This window comes from Ornithorhynchus anatinus, chromosome 12, assembly GCF_004115215.2.
Source record: "Ornithorhynchus anatinus isolate Pmale09 chromosome 12, mOrnAna1.pri.v4, whole genome shotgun sequence".
In the NCBI taxonomy this organism is placed as follows: Eukaryota; Metazoa; Chordata; class Mammalia; order Monotremata; family Ornithorhynchidae; genus Ornithorhynchus; species Ornithorhynchus anatinus.
Window position 1 is genome coordinate 46991220 of NC_041739.1, and position 13390 is coordinate 47004609.

Genomic DNA, 13390 nt, shown 5'->3' on the forward strand with positions numbered 1-13390 from the left:
TGTGCTAAGGGGTCGATATCATAGGTATCATATGTGCTAAGGGGTGGATGTCATAGTGGCTTAGTGGAAAAAGCCCAGGTTTGGGAGTCGGGGAGGTGGGTTCTAATCCCAACTTCTCCGCTTGTCTGCCGTGTGACCTTGGGCAAGTCACTTAATTTCTCTGTGCCTCAGTTACTTCATCTGCAAAATGGGGATTAAAAGTGTGAGCCCCACGAGGGACAACCTGATGACCTTGTATCTACCCCAGCGCTTAGAACAGTGCTTGGCACATAGTAAGCGCTTAACAAATAGCATCATCATCATCATTATTATTATTATTAGTGGATAGATCCATGTTATGATAGTCCCTTGTCCCAGAGGGGCTCACAATCAATTGGAGAGGGCCTTCCCAGACTGAGCCTCCCCTTTCCCTCTGCTCTCTCTCTCCTCCCCCTCCCCCTTCCTGTGCTCATCTGTATATATTATTTATTACCCTATTTATTTTGTTAATAAAGTGTATATTCCCTTGATTCTATTTATCTTGATGATGTTGTCTTGTTTTTGTTTTGTTCTGTTCTGCTTTGCTGTCTGTCTCCCCCCTTTAGACTGCGAGCCTGTCATTGGGCGAGGATGGTCTCTATCTGTTGCCGAATTGTATATTCGAAGTGGTTAGTACAGTGCTCTGCACATAGTAAGCGCTCAATAATAAATACTATTGAATGAATAGTAAGCAATTAACAAATACCATTATTATTATTATTTTATTATAGGTGGATAGATGCAGGTTGCGATAGTCCCTTTTCCTAGAGGGGCTGACAATCAGTCGGGGAGGGAGGATGAGACGCTTAATAAATCCCATTACTCCTATTTTTCCTTCAAAATGCCCACAGTTTGAAAGCTCTGGGTCTGGGGGTTTAATTAATTGTTTGATGGGGTAGGGCGGAGGGTGGCAGTGGGAGGCGGTCCCCAGCCCATCCGGGCCTAGTGGCTCAGAAGGAGCGTGGCTTAGAGGAAAGAGCCTAGGCTTGGGAGTCAGAGGTCGTGGGTTCTAATGCCGACTCTGCCACTTGGCAGCTGTGTGACTTTGGGCAAGTCACTTGCTTCTCTGTGCCTCAGTAACTTCAACTGTAAAACGGGGATCAAGACTGTGAGCTCCAAATGGGACAACCTGATAATCTTGTATCTATCCCAGGGCTTAGAACAGTGCTTGTACATTGTAAGCGCTTAATAAATGCCATCATTATTATTATTACTATCCCAGCTCAGCCACTTGTCAGTTGTGTGACTTTGGGCAAGTCACTTGACTTCTCTGTGCCTCAGTGACCTCATCTGTAAAATGGGGATTAAGACTGTGAGCCCCACGTGGGGCAACATGATCCCCTTGTATCCTCTCCAGCGTGCACATAGTAAGCGCTTAACAAGTGCCATTATTATTTGAAATTTAGAGAAGCAGCTTGACTGAGCGGAAAGAGCACGGGCTTGGGAGTCAGAGGATGTGGGTTGGGAAGCAGCGTGGCTCAGTGGAAAGAGCCCGGGCTTGGGAGTCAGAAGTCATGGGTTCGAATCCCAGCTCTGCCACTTGTCAGCTGTGTGACTGTGGGCAAGTCACTTCACTTCTCTGTGCCTCCGTGACCTCATCTGTAAAATGGGGATTAAGATGTGGGACAATCTGCTTACCCTGTATCTACCCCAGCGCTTACAACTCTGTACATAGTAAGCGCTTAACAGATACCAATATTATTATTATTAATCCCGGCTCGTCCATTTGTCTGCTGTGTGACCTGGAGCAATTCACTTGACTTCTCTGGGCCTCGGTGGCCTCATCTGGAAAACTGGGGATGAAAAAATGCGAGCCCCACGCGGGACAACCTTTCATTCATTCAATAGTATTTATTGAGCGCTTACTATGTGCAGAGCACTGTACTAAGCGCTTGGAATGAACAAGTCGGCAACAGATAGAGACAGTCCCTGCCGTTTGACGGGTTTACAGTCTAATCAGGGGAGACGGACAGACTAGAACAATGGCGATAAATAGAGTCAAGGGGATCTCGTAAAAAACAATGGCAACTAAATAGAATCAAGGCGATGTACATTTCATTAACAAAATAAATAGGGTAATGGAAATATATACAGTTGAGCGGGCGAGCACAGTGCTGAGGGGATGGGAAGGGATGGGGGAGGAGCAGAGGGAAAGGGGGAAAAGAGGGTTTAGCTGCGGAGAGGTGAAGGGGAGGTGGTAGAGGGAGTAGAGGGCCCCGAGCGCTTAGAAGAGTGCTCGGCACATAGGAAGCGCTTAACAAATACCATCATCATGATGATGATTATTAGTGGCGACCTGCCCGAGGCGAGGGGCCGCGGGGCCCCGGGCCGTTGGGGCGGGAGCGGCCGGGGCCCGAGACCCAGCGGTTGTGAGGGGGAGGAGAGGGCGGGGAGGAGAGGGAGGAGCCCGGGGAGGAGGAGAAAGAGAAGAAGAAGGAAGAGGAGGAGGAGGTGGCCATGGCCGCTCCTCCCCCGCCCCGCCGCCATCGGGGTTTGGGAGGGCCGGATTAGGCCGCAGGCCTCCCCCCCGCAGCCCAGGTAATGGCCGCCACAACAAGCAGCGGGGATCAGGGGAAAGAGCCCGAGCTGGGGAGTCACAGGTCATGGGTTCAAATCCCCGCATTGGACCGTGAGCCCGTTATTGGGCAGGGATTGTCTCTATCTGTTGCCGAATTGTAGATTCCAAGCCCTTAGTCCAGTGCCCTGCGCATAGTAAGGGGCCAGTAAATACTATTGAATGAAATGAAATTGGCCGGGATTGTCTCTGTTGCCGAATTGTATATTCCAAGCGCTTAGTCCAGTGGTCTGCACATAGTAAGCGCTCAATAAATACTATTGAATGAAATGAAATTGGACAGGGATTGTCTCTATCTGTTGCTGAATTGTACGTTCCAAACGCTTAGTCCAGTGCTTTGCACATAGTAAGCGCTCAATAAATACTATTGAATGAAATGAAATTGGACAGGGATTGTCTCTATCTGTTGCTGAATTGTACGTTCCAAACGCTTAGTCCAGTGCTTTGCACATAGTAAACGCTCAATAAATACTATTGAATGAAATGAAATTGGACAGGGATTGTCTCTATCTGTTGCTGAATTGTACGTTCCAAACGCTTAGTCCAGTGCTCTGCACATAGTAAGCGCTCAATAAATACTATTGAATGAAATGAAATTGGACAGGGATTGTCTCTATCTGTTGCTGAATTGTACATTCCAAGCGCTTAGTCCAGTGCTCTGCACATAGTAAGCGCTCAATAAGTACTATTAAATGAAATGAAATTGCACAGGGATTGTCTCTAATCTGTTGCCGAATTGTATATTCCAAGCGCTTAGTACAGTGCACATAGTAAACGCTCAATAAATACTATTAAATGAAATTAGGCAGGGATTGTCTCTGTTGCCGAATTGTATATTCCAAGCGTTTAACACATGCTCTGAGCATAGTAACTGCTCAATAAATACTATTTAATGAATGAAACCCCGCCCCTGCCGCTTGTCAGCCGGGTGACTTTGGGGCAAGTCCCTTCACTTCCCTGGCCCTCAGTGACTTCCTCTGGAAAATGGGCATGAATAATAATAATGTTGGTATTTATTAAGCGCTTACTATGTGCAGAGCACTGTTCTAAGCGCTGGAGTAGATACAGGGTAATCAGGTTGTCCCACGTGAGTCTCACAGTTAATCCCCATTTTACAGATGAGGTAACTGAGGCACAGAGAAGTTGTGACTTGCCCACAGTCACACAGCTGACAGGTGGCAGAGATGGGATTTGAACCCATGACCTCTGACTCCCAAGCCCAGGCTCTTTTTATTGAGCTGAAGGTGAGCCCCACGTGGGACCACCTGATCACCCTGTAGCCTCCCCAGTGCTTTGAACAGTGCTTGGCACAGAGTAAGCGCTTCAATGCCATCATCATCGTCATCAACGAGTGGGGGCCCCTCCATCACCCCTCACCCCCAGGACAGTCAGCATGCTGTGGCTCCTCTCTAGCCTTCATTCATTCGGTGGTATTCGTTGTCTTCATCATGGCATTCTTAAGCGCTGACTTTGTGCCTAGCACTCTTCTAAGTGCTGGGGTAGATACGGATGAATCAGGTTGGGGACTCACAGGCTTCATCCCCATTTTACAGATAATAATAATAATAATAATAATAATAATAATGTTGGTATTTGTTAAGCGCTTACTAGGTGCCGAGCACTGTTCTAAGCGCTGGGGTAGACACAGGGGAATCAGGATGTCCCACGTGGGGCTCACAGTCTTCATCCTCATTTTACAGATGAGGTAACTGAGGCACAGAGAAGTGAAGTGACTTGCCCACAGTCACACAGCTGACAAGTGGCAGAGCCGGGATTCGAACTCATGACCTCTGACTCCAAAGCCCATGCTCTTTCCACTGAGCCACGCTGCTTCTCTATGAGATGAGGTCCCCAAGGCACTGAGAAGTCAAATGATCGTGTTGTAATAATCGTAGTATTTAATAATAATCACAATATTTGTTAAGCGCTTACTATGTGCAAAGCACTGTTCTAAGCGCTGGGGGGGGCTACAAGGTGGTCAGGTTTATTATTTATTGAGCACTTCCTATGTGCCGAGCACTCTTCTAAGCGCTGGGGTAGATATGAGTGAATCAGGTTGGGGTCTTACAGACTTCATCCCCATTTTACAGATGAGGTCACTGAGGCACCAAAAAGTTAAATGATCCAGTTGTAATAATTGTAGTATATAATAATAATGATGATGGTATTTCTTAAGCGCTTACTATGTGCAAAGCACTGCTCTAAGCACTGGAGGGACTACAAGGTGATAAGGTTTATTATTTATTGAGCATTTACTATGTGCCGAGCACTCCTCTAAGTGCTGGGGTAGATACAGGTTAATCAGGTTGGGGGCTCACAGTCTTCATACCCATTTTACAGATGAGGTCCCTGAGGCACCGAGATGTTAAATGATACGAATGTAATAATCATATTATTTACTGAGCGCTTACTATGTGCAGAGCACTGTACTAAACGCTGGGCAGAGCACAGTAACAATATAGCAGGCACATTTCCTTTCCACAACAGGCTGATAGTCTGGGGTGGGGGACAGACATTAATATAAATAAATAGCTCCTCTAATAATAATAGTAATGATGGTATTTATTAAGTGCTTACTATGCACCAAGCACTCTTCTAAGCACTGGGGTAGATACAAGGAAATCAGGTTGTCCTACGCGGGGGTCACAGTCTTAATCCCCATTTTGCAGATGAGGTAACAGAGGCACAGAGAGGGTAAGTGACTTGCCCAAGGTCCCTCAACTGACAAGTGGCGGAGGTAGGATTAGAACCTACCTCCTCTGACTCCCGAGCCTGGGCTCTTGCCACTGGGCCATGCTTCATTGTGGGCAGGAATGTGGCTCTTTGTTGTCATTACTGAACTCTTACAAATGCTTAGTACAATGTTTTGCACTGCACTGTACTTCTCTGTGTCTCAGTAACCTCATTTATAAAATGGGGATTAAGACGGTGAGCCCCACGTGGGACAACCTGATCACTCTGTATTCTCCCCAGCGCTTAGAACAGTGCTTTGCACATAGTAAGCACTTGACAAATGCCGTATTTATCATTATTATTATTATTATCATTAAGCGCAGTGGGAGGGGGGGGGAATGATAAGAAGGCCCTCCTACCCAGGGGACAGCAGGCAAGATATTCAGCTCCAGCCTTGCTCTCAGTTTTTGGGGTCCTGCTATAAATCCGTCAATCAATGGTATTTATTGAGCGCTTGCATCGTGGAGAGCACTGTACTAAGCGCTTGGGAGAATACATTACAGTAGAATTGGTAGACATGATCCTTGTGCTCGAGGAATATGCAGTCTAATGGGGAAAACAGTCATTAAAATAAACTACAGATAGAGGAAGCAGCCGAGTATAAGGGTATGTACATAAATAGAGAGGGAACGTGGCTCAGTGGAAAGAGCCCGGGCCTCTGGGTCAGAGATCATGGGTTCTAATCCCCGCTCCGCCGCTTGTCAGCTGGGTGACTTTGGGCAACTCTCTTCACTTGTCTGGGCCTCAGTTCCCTCAACTGTAAAATGGGGATTAAGACTGTGAGCCCCACATGGGACAACCTCATCACCTTGTATCCTCCCCAGCGCTTAGAACAGTGCTTTACACATAGTAAGCGCTTAACAAATGCCATCATTATTATTAAATGCTGTGGGTCTGGGAGGGGGATGAGTATTCAGGTGCTTAAGGGATACAGACTCAAGTGCATAAGTTATGTTGAAGGCTAATAGGGTGGGGAAAAGAGAGGGAAGGCCTCTTGGAGGAGATGTGATTTAAGGAGGACTTTGAAGATGAGGAGAGTAGTGGTCTTTCCTAAATGAAGGGGGAGTTCCAGGTAGGAGGGAGGATTTGAGCAAAAGTGTCGGCCGTGAGACAGATGAGATCAGGTTACGGTGGGTTGGTTGAGTAGCAGGAGCAAAACCTATGGGCTGGGTTGTAGTAGGAAATTAACTCGGTGAGTTGGAGAGAGCTGCATCCCTGGAGGGACCCAGGTTTCAGTGATGGCGAGGAGGCCACAGATGAAGGGAAACTTTCCCATGATGGAGTGGGGGTTTCTCAGGCTGCACTTGGCTAAGCTGGGGGTAGAGGAGGGGGGATGGCATGAAAGGTGGGGAGGGGTTGGATGGGAGTGAGCTGAGTGAGGAAGGGTAAGTGACTTAAAGCTGATGGTGAGGAGTTTCTGTTTGATGCAGAGGGATAGCTACATGTTATCCTGTTTCCTGTTATCCCTGTCATTCTGTCCCAGTGCCATCCTTCATCCTCTCCCCCTTCATATCCTACAGAACATTAGTCTCCCCACCTTCAAAGCCTTGTTAAAACCACATCTCCTCTAAGAAGCCTTCCCTAAACCCTCATTTTCTCTTCCCACTTCCTTCTCCCTAGCACTGGATTTTACACTTTATTCACCCCACCCTCAAACCCACAGCATTTATATATTTATGTATTTACATCAATGTCTGTCTCCCTTTCGGGACTGTAAGCTCCTTGTAGCCAAGGATCATGTCCACCAACTCTGTTATATTGAACTTCCCCAAGTGCTCATTGTCCTTTCCTGGTTCTCCTATTCATTCAATAGTATTTATTGAGCGCTTACTATGTGCAGAGCACTGTACTAAGCGCTTGGAATGAACAAGTCGGCAACAGATAGAGACAGTCCCTGCCGTTTGACGGGCTTACAGTCTAATCGGGGGAGACGGACAGACAAGAACAATGGCAATAAATAGAGTCAAGGGGAAGAATATCTCGTAAAAACAATGGCAACTAAATAGAATCAGGGCGATGTACATTTCATTAACAAAATAAATAGGGTAATGAAAATATATCTCTCTGGCCTCTCAGTCTCAGTCTCTTTTGTGGGCTCCTCCCCTGCCTCCCACTCCCTAACAGTGGGGGTCCCTCAAGGTTCAGCTCTGGACCCCCTTCTATTTTCCATCTACACCCACTCCTTTGGAGAACCCGTTCGGTCACATGGCTTCAACTACCACTTCTGTGCAGATGATACCCAAATCTATATCTCCAGCCCTGATCTCTCTCCCTCTCTGCAGTCTCACATTTCCTCCTGCCTTCAAGACATCTCTACTTGGATGTCCGCCCGTCACCTCAAGCTTAACATGTTTGAAACAGAACTCCATATCTACCCACCCAAACCCTGTCCTCTCCCTGACTTTCCCATCACTGTAGACGATGCCACCATCCTTCCTGTCTCAAGAGCCAGTAACCATGGCGTTATCCTTGACTCCTCTCTCTCAACCCACATATTCAATCCATCACTATATCCTGTTGGTTCCTCCTTCACAACACCACTAAAATCTGACCTTTCCTCTCCATCCAAACTGTTTGTTGTTGCATTATAGTCTCCCAAGTGCTTAGTACAGTGGTTTGCGCACAGTAAGTGCTCAATAAATATGATTGAATAAATGCTAGTCTGTTAATCCAATCACTTATAATAATAATAATAATGTTGGCATTTGTTAAGCACTTACTATGTGCAGAGCACTGTTCTAAGCGCTGGGGTAGATACAGGATTATCAGGTTGTCCTTGATGGGGCTCACAGTCTTCATCCCCATTTGACAGATGAAGGAACTGAGGCACCGAGAAGTGAAGTGATTTGCCCACAGTCACACAGCTGACAAGTGGCAGATCTGGGATTTGAACCCATGACCTCTGACTTCCAAGCCCGCTGCATCGTATCCCACCTTGATAACTGCATCAGCCTCCTTGCTTACTGACTTCCCTGGCTCGTCCCCACTCTAGTCTATACTTCACTCTGTTGCCCAGTTCATTTTTCTACAAAAACGTTCAGATGTGTTCCCCCAATCCTCAAAAAACTCCAGTGGTTGCCCATCCACTTCCGCATCAAACGGAAACTCCTCACCATTGGCTTTAAAGCACTCAAATCACCTTGCCCCCTCCTATCTCAGCTCGTTACTCTCTTACTACAACCCAGCCCACAAAACTTTGCTCCTCTAATGCTAACTTTCTTATTGGACCCCGATCTTGTCTACCTTACTGCCGACATCTCGCCCACAACCTGCCTCTGGCCTAGAATGCCCTCCCTCCGTATATCTGACAGACAGTTACCCTGCCCCTCTTCAAAGCCTTATTGAAGACACATCTCCAGGAAACCTTCCCTGACTAAGCCCTCCTTTCCTCTTTTCCATTACCTTCTGCGTCACCTTGACTTGCTACCTTTATTCGTCCCCTTCCCAGCCCCATGGCACTTTATATACATATCCATAATTTGTTTATTTAATGTCTGTTTTCCTCTCTAGACTGTAAGATCATTGTGGGTAGGGAATGTATCTGTTTATTGTTGTATAGTACTCTCTCAAATGCAGGGCTGTGCACACAATAAGCACTCAATAAATATGATTGATTGATTGATGGCCTCCATTGGAGGTATTTTAGAAATAGAGAGATATGGATGGAACTTTTCTTTAGAAAAATGATCCAGGCAGCAGACTGGAGTTTGATACCGGGCCCAAGGTCTTTCTGGGTAGAAGAGGCCAGGAGGACCACGTAGATGACTGCAAAGATGATGTTAGTTGAAGGAGCGATATAGAGGTAATAGGATCCTTCCCCCCCCTTCTGATTTCAACCATGCCCATGTATCCCCTAGCCTAAAAAACTGCTTCCTTGACCCCACAGCTTCCTCCAATTTTCTCCCCATCTCCTCCCACCATTCTTCTCAAAACTCTTTGAGAGAGTTATCTACTCTTGCTGCTTTCACTTCCTCTCCTCGACCCCCTGCAAACTGGCTTCTGCCCCCTTCACTCACAGAAACAGCTATTTTTAAGGTCCACGTTCTTGCCAAGTCCAGTGGCCTCTATTCAGTCCTAATCCTTCACATCCCGTCTGCTACTTCAATTCAGTGGACCTACCCCCCTTCTCTTGGAAACAGTATCTCACTTTGTCTTTACTGACATGGCCTCTCCTGGTTATCCTCCTGTCTCACTGACAGCTCCTTCCCAGTCTCTTTTACAAGCTTCTTCTCTGCAAATGTGATGTCTCAAGATTCAGTCCTGGATCCCCTTCTATTCTGTATCTACACCCACTGTCTTATAGAACACATTTGCTTGCACAGCTTCAACTGCTGTCTCTACATAGGTGATCCCCAAATCTGCCTCTCTAGCCCTGACCCCTCTCCTCTGCAGTCTCACAGTTTCTTCTGCCTTCAGGACATCTCTGCTTGGATGCCAATACCTCAAACTCAACATGTCCGGATCAGAGCTCATCATCGTCCTACTCAAACTCAGTCCTCTCCATTATTTTCCTATCGCTGTAGACAAACGACCACCCTCTCTATCTCAGAGGCCTATAACTGGCATTATCCTCAACTCATCTTTCTCATTCAACCCACATATTCAGTCTGTCTTCAGTAATAATAATAATAATGATGGTATTTGTTAAGCACTCACTATGTGCCAAGCACTGTTCTAAGTTCTGGGATAGATACAAGGTAATCAGGTTGTCCCATGTGGGGCTCACAGTCTTAATCCCCATTTTACAGTTGAGGTAACAGAGGCACAGAGAAGTGAAGTGGCTTGCCCAGGGTCACACAGCAGACAAGTGGCCGAGCCGGGATTAGAATCCGTGTCCTGATTCTGTTTATCAATTTTGATGGTATTGATACCTATCTACTTGTTTTGTTTTGTTGTCTGTTTCCCTCTTCTAGACTGTGAACCCATTGTTGGGTAGGAATTGTCTCTATCTGTTGTCGAAATGTACTTTCCAAGTGCTTAGTACAGTACTCTGCATACAGTAAGAGCTCAGTAAATACAATTGAATGAATGAATGAATGAATGAATGAATGTCTTCTGACACCCAAGCCCGTGCTCTTTCCATTAAGCCATGCTGCTTCTCTATTCCTGCTTCAAATCCTGTCAGTCCTTCCTTCACAACATCTTTAGAATCCTCTTTCTTCTCAATCTGAACTGCTACCACTGTACTTTAAGCACTCACCTTTTTCCACCTTGATTATTGCATCAGTCTCCACACTGACCTCCCTGCGTCCTGCCTCTCCCCTCTCCAGTCCATTCTCTTCTCTGCTGCCTAGGTCATTTTTCCGAAAAATTGTTCAGTCCATATCTCCCGATTCCTCAAACACCTCCAGTCTTTGCCATCGCTCTCTGCGTCAAAAGGAAATTCCTTACCATTGGCTCTAAGGCTCTCAATCAGCCCTCTGCTTTCTACCTAATCTTTCTCATCTTCTACTACAACCCAACCTTCAGATTCTGCTCTTCTAATACGAACCTTTTCCTTATACCTTGACCTTGCCTATGCCCTAACCCCTAGCCTGTGCCCTCCTTCTGGCCTGGAACCCCGTCCACCCCTTTCATATTTGCCAGTTCACTACTATCCCCACCTTCAAACCCATCCTAAAAATCACATCTCCTCCAAGAGGCCTTCTCAGATTAAGCCCTTTATTTCCCCCATCTGCCCTCTCTTCGGCATCAACTATGCTCTTGACTGCGCCCCTTAAGCACTTGATATCCACTCAGCTCCAAATGATTTATTTAAGTATTCTTGCACCGTACTATTTCCCCAATCCCTACTCTATTTTAAGGCACGTCTCCCTCTGAAGACTATAAACTCCTTATGGGCAGAGATTATGTTTACCAACTTTTTTGTATTGTACTTTTTCGAGCATTTAGTACCAGTAAACACACACAGTAAACACTCAAATATCACTGATTGATTGGTAGTCCATGAAGTACACTGTGAATTTTCTGAGTCAAAACAGTAGTGATGGGAATTATAAAGAACCTCCTGGATGCAGTGAAAGCTCATAAACACGTGGGGAGAACCGAGCTGTGTTCTGACCTCTCTTTCAGGAGAGGGAAAAGAAAGGGTGTCAGTCCCATATGTGACAGGGCCTGTGTCTGACCTGATGATCTATTATCTAGCCCAACACTTAGAAAAGTGCTCAACACATAGTAAGCACTTTACAAATACAGTAACAATAATAATAATAATAATAAATACCATTAAAAAGTGTAGGCTTGGGGTGGACCTCCATCTGATACCCCTAGAAGATCAGAAGCATTCGGGCCAGTGCTGGGCCAGTTCTGCTCACCTGCTCTTCCCAGATTTGCTAGTCTAATATGTGCAGTGGAGGAGAAAGATCCCTCTCAGCTTCTTACCCAGTGTAAATCAGTCCAGTCTCATTTAGTTTGTGAAGTATCAGAGGGCTTAGAGCATTGCTAACCCACATCCTCAACCTAATAATAATAATAATAATAATGTTGGTATTTGTTAAGCGCTTACTATGTGCTGAGCACTGTTCTAAGCGCTGGGGTAGACACAGGGGAATCAGGTTGTCCCACGTGGGGCTCACAGTCTTAATCCCCATTTTACAGATGAGGGAACTGAGGCACAGAGAAGTTAAGTGACTTGCCCACAGTCACACAGCCGACTAGTGGCAGAGCTGGGATTCGAACTCATGAGCCCTGACTTCAAAGCCCGTGCTCTTTCCACTGATCCACGCTGCTTCTCTCCTTTTCACTTTTTTTAAAAAAAACCAAACACCCAAAACTTCTACATGGTGTAGCCTTCATACATTGTCATTTTCAATATTATTATTCCTTTTATCTCTCCAAAAGAGTGATATCCAAGGGGACATTGTGTCCTTGGATTGCTAAAATTCACCTCCCCTGTTTAAGAAATCTTCAAACAGATGTGAAGACCTCCTGAATGTGGGTGTGGGATGTACAGGCAGTAGTATTTCTCAAGAGACTGAAAGAATATAGTTATCAAAAGGTTTGAAGACTGAGTTTTTAGGTTGTAGTGTCACAGAATTGTGATTTTCTCGTAAGCTAAATTTTTATTTTTTATTTCCCCCTGAGAATTCTTGAGAAATTTTGCCCTGTACCTTAATTTTGTGGTGGTGGAAACCATGTCCAGGAGCAAAGCTCCTGTGATAATATATGACGATATGGTAACATGCTGGTCTGGGCCGTTTCACTAGGTGTCACTTGGTGTAAGCACCACTGATCCACAAATATTCCTACCATAAAGGAAGTAGCAAACTTTTTACAGTTCACAGTGAGTTTAAGGAGTGAACAGGTTGATTTTTGTGCTGGGTAATCAGCAGGAAGAGACTTTTTGAGCCAGAGGTTTCGGGTTGACCTAATCTACCTAATGAATCAACTGGTACTTCCTAGGTGGAGTCAATAGCCAAATAAGTAAGTGGTGCTTCTTTAATGGGAAGCAGTGTTGCCTGGTAGAAGTGCCCAGCCCTGGGATTCAGAAGATCTGAGTTCTAATCCCGGCTCTGCCACGTGTCTGCTGTGTGAGACCTTGGGCAAGTCACTTAACCACTCAGTTTCCTCCTCTGTAAAATGGAAATTAAATACCTGTTGACCCTCCCATTTTAGACTGTGAGCCTCTGGTTGGGCAGGGATTGTGTCTAGCAAGATTATCTTGTATCTTTTCCAATACTTAGAGCAATGCTTGGCACATAGTAAGCACTTAACAAATGGCATTATTATTATCTTCATTCAATCATATTTATTGACCGGATACTGTGTGCAAAGCACTGTGCACTTGGGAGAGTACACTATAACAACAGACACATGCCTGCCCAAAGTGAGAGATCAGTCTATAGGGGGAGGCAGACATTAATATAAATAAATAGAGAAATAAATTAAAGATATATACAAATATATACATAGCCATGGGGATGGGAGGGAGGATGAATGAAAGAGCAAGTAGCACAAAAGGGAACGGGGGAAGAGGAGGGCTTAGTTAGGGAAGACTTCTTGGAGGAGATGTGCCTTCAATAAGGTTTTGAAGTGAGGGGAGAGCAATTACTTGTCTGCCAGGTA

At 45.7% G+C, this 13390-nt stretch overlaps 1 protein-coding gene across 1 annotated transcript in view; it reads left to right on the plus strand.

Moving 5' to 3' along the window:
- Positions 1–2452: 2452 nt before the first annotated feature.
- Positions 2453–13390, plus strand: part of LOC100087882 (sodium/hydrogen exchanger 9B2-like) — a 69082-nt gene continuing 58144 nt past the window's right edge. Inside the window, exon 1 of the mRNA XM_029076598.1 lies at positions 2453–2556. The gene's annotated coding sequence lies outside the window, so the exon portion shown is untranslated. The remainder of the gene's footprint in view (positions 2557–13390) is intronic.